Source organism: Nomascus leucogenys, chromosome 5, assembly GCF_006542625.1.
Source record: "Nomascus leucogenys isolate Asia chromosome 5, Asia_NLE_v1, whole genome shotgun sequence".
Lineage (NCBI taxonomy): Eukaryota > Metazoa > Chordata > Mammalia > Primates > Hylobatidae > Nomascus > Nomascus leucogenys.
This window is the reverse complement of record NC_044385.1, coordinates 51,846,056-51,855,563: the sequence shown is the minus strand read 5'-3', so window position 1 is coordinate 51,855,563 and position 9,508 is coordinate 51,846,056. Positions and strand designations below refer to the sequence as shown.

At 40.6% G+C, this 9,508-nt stretch overlaps 1 long non-coding RNA gene across 1 annotated transcript; it reads left to right on the top strand.

Moving 5' to 3' along the window:
- Positions 1-2,787: 2,787 nt before the first annotated feature.
- LOC100591563 lies at positions 2,788-5,632 on the top strand. Its single transcript, XR_122423.2, has 2 exons — positions 2,788-3,109; positions 5,361-5,632. It is a non-coding gene; the product is annotated as an uncharacterized LOC100591563 (long non-coding RNA).
- Positions 5,633-9,508: the final 3,876 nt, after the last annotated feature.

Genomic DNA, 9,508 nt, shown 5'->3' with positions numbered 1-9,508 from the left:
GTCTTTGTGTTTCCACTCTCTGAACTTAGGCTTGGAATGCACAGACACATCAGATCATGAGGATGGGGCACATACATGGAGCAGCAGGACCCTCTGCCTCTAGTCCCTGTTTTCCTTAAATTGCCCCTGCAACAATCAGCGTCCCAGCCATACTAACAGGGTGGGAAGCTTGGTCAAGGAGCTGTAGTCCTGGTGCTGTTGCTTTTCTAAACCACCTTAGACTGAAAAGAATTAATTTTTTTCTTCCTATTCTGCAAGTTGGAGGCTAGAGAGGAAAATTGCAGGAGTTATAGATGAAATAAAGAAGATTAATTTTTCCAAGTTGTCATGAGAGTTGATTTTATGACTCTATCTGCACAACCAAGGAGGGAGGTTTGCACGAAGTGCTTTCAGAAATCATAACAAAGAAATAATCACAGACAGGGAAGTGATGGATCAGAGAGCAAGCCTCTGAAAACACTGTCTAACTTTTTACTTCCCGGAGAGAGGGTGTTGCTCTTAAAAGATGAAAAAAACGCCACCTGAGTCCCCAGAACCAGCAGCGTGAAAGGAAAACGGTGGCAAAGAAAGCAGCTCAGGCCTGAGAGGTAGTTCTGGGACACTGTATTGGACCAGACCAAAAAGTTATGAGGGAGAGAGGTGGAAAATTGTTCAGAAAAGAGAAGCGGTACTGCAGTAGCTGGGGAGCAGGGTGTGGCTGGATTGGGAAAAGCCTGGGGTGAAGGAGCTGCAGAGGTTCTTAGGAGTCAAGGTGAGAAAATGAGACTTGATGCAAGAGGAAATAGAAAGTGGCCAGGCGCGGTGGCTCACACCTGTAATCCCAACACTTTGGGAGGCTGAGGAGGGCAGATAACCTGAGTTAAAGACCAGCCTGGCCAACATGGCGAAACCCCGTCTCTACTAAAAATACAAAAATTAACTGAGCGTGGTGGTGGACACCTGTAATCCCAGCTACTCGGGAGGCCGAGGCAGGAGAATCGCTTGAAACCAGGAGGCAGAGGTTGCAGTGAGCCAAGATCGTGCCACTGCATTCCAGCCTGGGTGACAAGAGCAAAACTCCGTCACATACACACACACACACAAAGTGAAAAGTGAGCAGAGTGTTTACTACCAGAAGACAACCAGGACAAAATAAGCATTAAGGAAGTGTATGCTGCTGTGGGTCGTAGAGAGGAAAATGCAGACGATAGGGTCTCTGACAGAATTCCTGGGGAGAACCGATATGACCTCCAGGAGGGTAAAAATGGTGGAAGGGGAAAACAGGCCACATACATTTCAGAAAATGATGTCAGATGCTGTAGGAAGGTAGCGATCAGGAAGCAAAATGAGTAGACAATGATTTTGTGGGTTTAAGTGTCCTCAGTAGACAGGATGCTGGAGAAGGAACTGATTGTGATTTTTTTTTGGCAAGGGTAGAGGCCTGGAAAATGACTGTGCTAAATTTGAAGTGACGGCCAAAAACCAAAGTTTGTTTAATGAGGTAAATATGTTTAGAGTGCATGGATGTAGTCCAGGTCAGAGATCAGCAAAAATATGCAGACCAGCCTGGTGCGCAGATCTATGGGACTACAGATTCCATAGCATTCTTCTTCCTCCGAGCTCACCAGGCTTCCTGCGGTGTTCTCCTTTCTTCCTTGTGGAATTATTTGTGGATAGGAATCTTGTGGAATTATTAAAACAGTTTAAAACACGAAGATTGGAAAACAGAAAACTTCAGCTATATGTCCCCAAATCACACAGGGTCTCTGGGGGAGAGAGACTAAAATTAGACTTCCTTGATCTCCTATTCCATTCTTTCATAAGATCACTTGCCGATCAAAAAAATACTTTATTATGCCAACAGTGAGAAAAGAGAGAAAAAAACGATTCGTTTGGTAGTTTAATGATGAAAGTACTTCTGACCAGAACTAAAGTCACTGCTACAAAGAGAACAGTCCCAGAATGCAGACAAAGCTAGGTCAATGAGACATGGGTTTAATTGTCTATATTTTGTTAACTGCACTTTTTGCCTCTGTAAATGCTGCTGTTGCCTCACTTACAGGGTGCAGCACTCTCCTGTGAATTTCTCACTGGGTTAAGGAAGACAGTATCTGAATCTCTAATCTCTGATAGGTCATACAGTCACCCACTGTAGGCAATAGTCCCCTGAGGGGTCTCAGTCTCTCAGTATTGTATTCACAAACCGTGTGACTGCAATTTAGCCATAAAAGTGATCCTTTTTCATGAGTACAAAGCAGTCTGTGTGAAGGGGTAAGCTGGCTCGATTGGCTACATGTCCCAGTTAGCCTGAATATGGTAGGCGTTCAAGGTCTGTTAAACTGAAGAAGAGGATTCTGTATGGCAGATATTAAACTGAGTGTGTTACACAGATTATCTCATTTATAAGAATCACATAAGGCAGTGATTTGCCTCCAGATTTTTCAGATGAGATCAAGACCTAGAAAGATTGCCTAACTTGGCCATGGTCCTATAAATAAACTTAGGTTGTCTACCACAAAGACTCCATCTTTCCACCATCCCAAGTTGCCTCACATGCTCCTGGTCAGACAGATCATCCTACATTCAAATGAATGTAGATAAAAATGTCTCTGATATATTCTTTTCTTGAGTAAGGGTTTAGAAAAAGTGCAGAAAGTGCAGGTTTGTGCTCAAAAATACCTTTGTGGACAAATAGGAAGCAATAAAATGGGGCCCTGTAGCCAATCCATGGTTGGCGATGTAATAATCGCCTTTGTAAATTCACAGATTCTTGTATTTGGACAAACAATTGTTTGACAACGGGAAGATACACTCCCAACATGTAGGTGGCCTCACCAGAAGGTAAAAATTGAAGAAAAAAGTCATTCAAACACCCATATACTAGATCTTTCTCATTTAATCTTGAGGTTTCCATGTTGAGAGGAGTGAAAGGAGATTTCTGTACCCATTAGCCAAGATTGTCTGAAACAAATCCCAGGAAGATGTTTTGAAAGAAGAATCCATCAGCCTTATGACTCAGTTCTCAGTAGCTTCTTCAGGATCTTTCTTTTAAAATATCATTTTAAAGTCTTGCATTATAGCTCTAAAACGCTAAAAGAATGCTAAAATTGCACTAAATCCAACCACGCCAGTAAGTACAGCTATTTCCATTTATTCCTATTCGGAACTTGTGCATTCAAAAACATAATTTTATATAATTTAAACCATAGTATAGGTACAATTTGATTGTTTAACCTAAAATTACACAATAAATATTTTCTACGTTACAAAATAAGCCTCAAATCTATCATTTTAATGGCTGCATAATATAGTATTATAGTGCATGATATTGTCATCTATTTAACCATTCCTATACTGTTCAAATTGTTTCCAATTTCTCAGTATTGAAAACAACGCTAAAATGAAGACTCTTCATATACACAGCTTTTTCCTTCTTTAAGACTATTTTATTCGGTTATATTGCCAGAAGTATGATTATAGAGTCAATTTGGTATATTATAGAGTTTTTTTATTCCAATTGATGTATTTCTTTCTAAAAATATCCTACTATTATAATATTGCTGTCTTCTGAGTGTATGTAAAACTTTCACCAAGACCTCACTATTACTGTCACTGTGCAAAATTCCTATTTGGAAGCCCTAAACCCCAATGTGATAGTATTTGGAAATGAGACCTTTGAGAGGTAATTAGGTTTAGATGAGGTCATGAGGATTGGGTCCCTAGAGTGGGATTAGTGCCCTTACTTCTAAAAAAAAAAAAAAAAAAAAGACACCAAACAGCTTGCTTCTCTGTCTCCAACATGTGAAGATACAATGAGCAGACAGCCATCTGCAAGCCAGCAAGAGAGCCCTCACCAGAAACAGAATCTGCTGCCACCATGATCTTGGACTTCCAAGACTTCAGAACTGTGATAAACAAATATCTGTTGTTAAGCCACCTGGTCTATGGCATTTTGTTACAGCAGCCTGAGCTAATACACATTATATTTTCTGTTTTCAAATCTGGTTGGTATAAAATCTTATTCCCTTTTCATTATTTGACTGATCCAATTGAACTCTAATCATATATTTACCTATTACTTCAATTTACATATAACGTTTCAATGTCTGTATTTGTAAGTGCAATTGAAAGTTGACAGAGGCCTCCGTGGGGATAAAATGAACAGTGGTACAGACTGGCCATTATGGAGAGAGATAGTATCTGTGAGGTGGGGGAGCAGGAGAGGGACAAAGGATCTAACTTATATTTTCTTACCTTATTAATTCATAATTTTTGAGCATCTGCAATGTGGTAGGTATTGTATTAGGTGCATAGAAACTGAACAGCAGAGAAAAATAGGTTTCCTGCTCTCACATACCTTATAATATAGTGAGGGAATCAAATAAGAAAAAAAGGAAATCATAATACCACATGAGAAGTTTGTGTTGAAAATAAGTTCAGGGACTAAGGAAGCACAATGAGGGAGGGGCCAAATCAAATATTAACAGGGAAAGGAAGGCATTCAGTTAGAGGTGACATCAAAATGGAAACTGGGCAAGCTGAAGTTGGAAAGATGAAGAGGAAAGCAGGGTGTGGTGGCTTACACTTGTAATTTTACCTCCTCAGGAGGCTGAGGTGAGAGAAACCCTTGAGCCCAGGAGTTTGAGACCAGCCTGAGCAACATAGCAAGACTCCGTCTCTAAAAACATATATACATACACACATACAATATAATAAATAAAACTAGCCAGGTGTGGTGGCACATGCCTGTAGTCCCAGCTACTAGGGAGACTGAGGTGGAAGGCTTGAGTCCAGGAGTTTGAGGCTTCAGTGAGCCATGATCATGCCACAGCACTCAGACTGGATGACAGGATGATACCCTATCTCTAAAAAAATAAGAAAGAAAGATGAAACAGGAGAATGAAAGAAGACGGGATATAATGGGGGGACTAGAGAGAGTTCTAAGTAGAGGCAGATAACATGGGCAAATGCTCAGAAGCAAAAGAGAGCTAGCCTAAGTGCAGAAAGGAATAGCATAATATGGCTTGCCAGAGCTTCCAGCAATCAAATATGGGTGAGATGATTCCCAGATCCTTTATCCCACTCCCGCCCCACAACCTCATGGATGCTATCTCTATCTGTAGAGGCCAAACTGCACCACTGTTCATTTTATCCCTACATAGCAACCTCTGCCAATTTTCAATTGCACTTGCAAATGGAGAAATTGAAAACCTGCGTTGCTTCTGGGTTGATATGGAGTGATAAGCCGGGAGCGTCTGACTGGGCATGTTTTTCTTCATGTGTTGGAATAGAAAAGAATCTGCGTAGATAGGCAGCACACGACAAATCGCAAACCCAGCAGTGACTATAAAAGCATGGTCTTTCTTGTGTCTCCACCCCAGGCAAGCCTGCTCAATTCATTTCTTCAGACATCATTCCAAAATTGCCAGAGTGGTTTCCCACTGACAGACTTCATCGCTGTACTGCACATCTCTTCACTACAAACGGGGAGATGAGACAGAGACAAAAGGAGAAATGGATTTACTGTGCTGGGGAAGTTAAGCACACACTGGGTTGGAATTTCATTTCCACTGAATTAGAAGCTCTGGCTCAGCACGGATGACACAGTGATGCTCCTTTAATAACACAAAATAAATAAAACATGGAAAAGGTTTTCCAGTTTGCTTTGGGGGACGTTCATGCACTCATTCTCTGCCTCTCTCCTCTCTAGGAACATTGGACACTTTCTTATTGCCTTTGTGCTACTTCAAAGCTGCAAAGATTGACCTTAGTCTTAAACAAAGTCAGAAAATGCTTGAATCCCTGGGGAAACAACCCCTAAAGCCTCAACAAATCCATCATTTTATCAAGTCCCAAGACCTGGGGAGAACAGACAACACATCAAGCTTATAGGAACTTGGGTTGGGTGATCCTTGGGATCTATCTGCTCTGTGAGACTAGAGATGTGCCTGAGAGAGGACAGGTAAGTCCTATCTGAGCAGCATTCTCCTGTGGGCCCATCACAGCTTCAGGAGCTCCTATGCAGGTCAAGGGTTGTTGTGGTGGTGTGGCCTGGCAAAAATTACAATGTAATTTCTAATCCTGCCCTTTGTTCATTCCAGCCCCAGGGAGGTCACCATTTTTCAGGTGTTCTCACCTTATCTCAAGCTCATTCCCCAACTAGCAAAGGGATTTTGAAAGGCATTGGAAAATACAGTGGCTTTCTGGGTTCTGGGTGTTATTCTTTTTCTTTAACATAAGACATGTTTTAAGTACTGTATATGTGTTACTGATAGAAGGCTGTTTTATGTAAGTTACTCCTTAAAATCCCAATATTCAACAACTTCCACCAAGAGGTGTACCACTATCACTTACCAACTTTGAGGTGCTTCCTCTTTTAACCTTTTTCTGACCTCATTTCCTCCTGATATGATTGACCAGGTATTTTGCTGTACTCAACAAGTCCTTTTTTTTTTTAATAGCACTATAACCCTTTCTTGAATTGATCCATTTACATGTGTAACTTTCCTACTAAACTATAAGCTACTTGTGGCTGGTTGCATTTTCCAACGATGGCCATGAAAGTATCTCCTATTATTCTACAGTGTGACCTGACATACCTTCCATTAAGAGATAGGATCTATGTCCTGTTCCTTGGACTCTAACTGGGCTTGTGACTTGCATATAACCAATACAACGCAGTGGAGTAATTCTGTCTGACTTCTAAGAAAAAGTCAGGAAAGATCATACAACTTTCTTACAGCTAGGACATCCTCCTTTGGAATCACGTAGGAAGTTCAACTACTACAAGGCCACCATGCAGCAAGGAAGCCCAAGCACATAAGAGGCCACATGAACGCTGACAAACAGCCCCAGCTGATGTCCCAGCCTACCGAGTTAATCTACTGCCAGAAATATGACTGCCAATTATACCTTCACATGGTGTTAGCTCTCAGCCATCTGGTCACCCCCAGCCTTGAGTTTTGTCAGCTGAGGCCACAGACATTGCAAAGGAGAGCCACACTATCCTCACCATACCCTCTCTGAATTCCTGATCCACAGAATCTGTGAGCAAAATTTATAAAGCATGGCACTTTAAGGAGGTTCATTATAAAGCAATAGTTAACTAGAATACTACCAAGATAGAAACTATACCATTTATGTTTGTATTCTTAAAGTAAGGATTCAATAAAGGTTGACTGTATGAATGAATGCATACTGTTAAACAAACAAAAAAGCATGTGCAATCATGAACCCAGATGTTACATGTGCTAAGAGTAAACCTCACAACAAAGAACATCTTCTACAATGTTAAGCCTTAGGGGAACTGGGAATAAAAGCTAAAATACTATTAGAACTTATCAAACAAATCTGCCTGCTGCTGGTCACAAATAGGCCTTGCTTTAGGGTGATACATATTTGCAGCTTCAAAAGAATGTTCTTTGTTGATATTTAATAATTTATAGATTCCTCACTTTGCAGTTTATCTTATGGTTTCTTTAATTTGGGTTGGGATTGCAAAGGAGCAGAGTGAAAATCAGGTATGATACATTTCTCATCTCTCTTGGATACATTCCCAGAGGTTCAGACTGAAATGACTCAAGTCCTTTTTCTATAAAAACAATTTTGAAACAAATGGCTAACTCTTTGGTATTCACTGATTGAACAATAAAAATATAAGTTTTCTGGCCGGGTGAGGTGGCTCATGCTTGTAATCCCAGCACTTTGGGAGGCTGAGGTGGGCGGATCATGAGGTCAGGAGATTGAGACCATGATGAAACCCCGTCTCTACTAAAAATACAAAAAAAAGAAAAATTAGCCGGGCGTGGTGGCGGGCGCCTGTAGTCCCAGCTACTCGGAGAGGCTGAGGCAGGAGAATGGCGTGAACCCGGGAGGCGGAGCTTGCAGTGAGCCGAGATTGCGCCACTGCACTCCAGCCTGGGCGACAGAGCAAGGCTCCGTCTCAAAAATATATATATATATATAAATTTTCTTTTAAGGGGTGAGAGGGATAAATGAAGAGAAGAAAGAAAGAGATCCAGTTAATTACATTAGATTCTGAACACATCCCTGTGAAGCGATGGGAATTGAGGACAAAGGAGAGAAACAAAAATGGAAAAAAACACAACCACCACAAGCATTGTTAGGACTACAGTTTTGTTTTGTTTTGTTTAAATTTTTTTTCTCATTCCCTTTACCCTGGACTAATTAGACACTGGACTGTATCTAGTGAGAATGGGCTAGGAGACTTTTGTACTTGGGATTCTGAGTTGGACCACTGCTCCTATGTAAACTTCTGTAACTGGGGCTATGAATTCTGTGATGTTGGGGAACTAGTCTGCTAGGTAGAACAAAGGTTTTATTTGCTGCATGGCAGTTTCATTAAATAAATCATACATTCACGAATGCAAAGGAAATTAACAAGAAACTTTGCCTAGGAGGTTAGACATATCGTGCAGGACTTCAAATAAACTGGAGTGCACTTTGCAATTCAGAAGATGTATATATGCTGCAATGTGCAAAGGCAACACTATTTACACATATATATAGTGATAGCTGTATACAAATATTTGTGTACATATATGCATATGCATACAAATTTAATCTTTATGTGTATCTACATTTTTAATCTTCTTCACAATGGAGAGCTAAAACAATCTGCATTTCTTATGCTTGCAACACACCATATGCCTGTGAATCATCTTTGTTCCTTTAACAATCATCTAAGTGATGATGGGAGTTGTACATGGCGCTAGCAAAGCAAGGAAAACAAAACATGATTCCTGTTCTTAGGCACCTCAATTCTAATTGGAGAATGGAGAACACTCAAGCTGGCCTTAAGGCAAATTGTATCTGTGCAATTTATCCAGTGATATCAGAATTGCAGTTAACTCAGGAAGCATTTTATTAAGCACCTATCATGTGCCAGTACTGGTCTTAATATTGGAATTACAAAAAGGATTAACAAAAGCCCTTCCCTCCAATAGATTATAAAACAAAAAAGGGAAATAGAAATGCAAACAAATAATTGTAACCCAGTGGGAGATGTGCAAGAATAGAAATTTGCATAACACAGAAGTCAGCATGCAGGAGGAAGGGATTAACTTTGACTGGAATGTAAAAGAGGAGAAGGAGATGGCTGAAGGCATAGGAACGCCTCAGTCGACAATGACATTGAAGCTGGGTTTTGAAGAATAAATGGAAGTTTCCAGGGAGAAATCATCAGTGAGATATTTCATGTGGAGAAAGCAGGATATAAAGTGACATAGAGATACTATTTTATATAGCATGCTTTGTTCAGAGAACTTCAAATATTGTTCATCATTGCTGGAGTGAAAACAACGTGGGAATATGGCACAGGTTGAAGGCAAAGAGAAGAAAGGAGAAAAGAAAATGAAGTGAAGTAAGTGGGAAAAGGGGCTGGAGAAGTAGGGAGGAAGGAAGCCATGCATTCTTCTGAATGTAAATAGATGAATGGTAAAGCAGTGGATGAAGAGTATTGACTGTGGTGATACCCATTGATACGGTTTGGCTCTGTGTTCTCAACCAA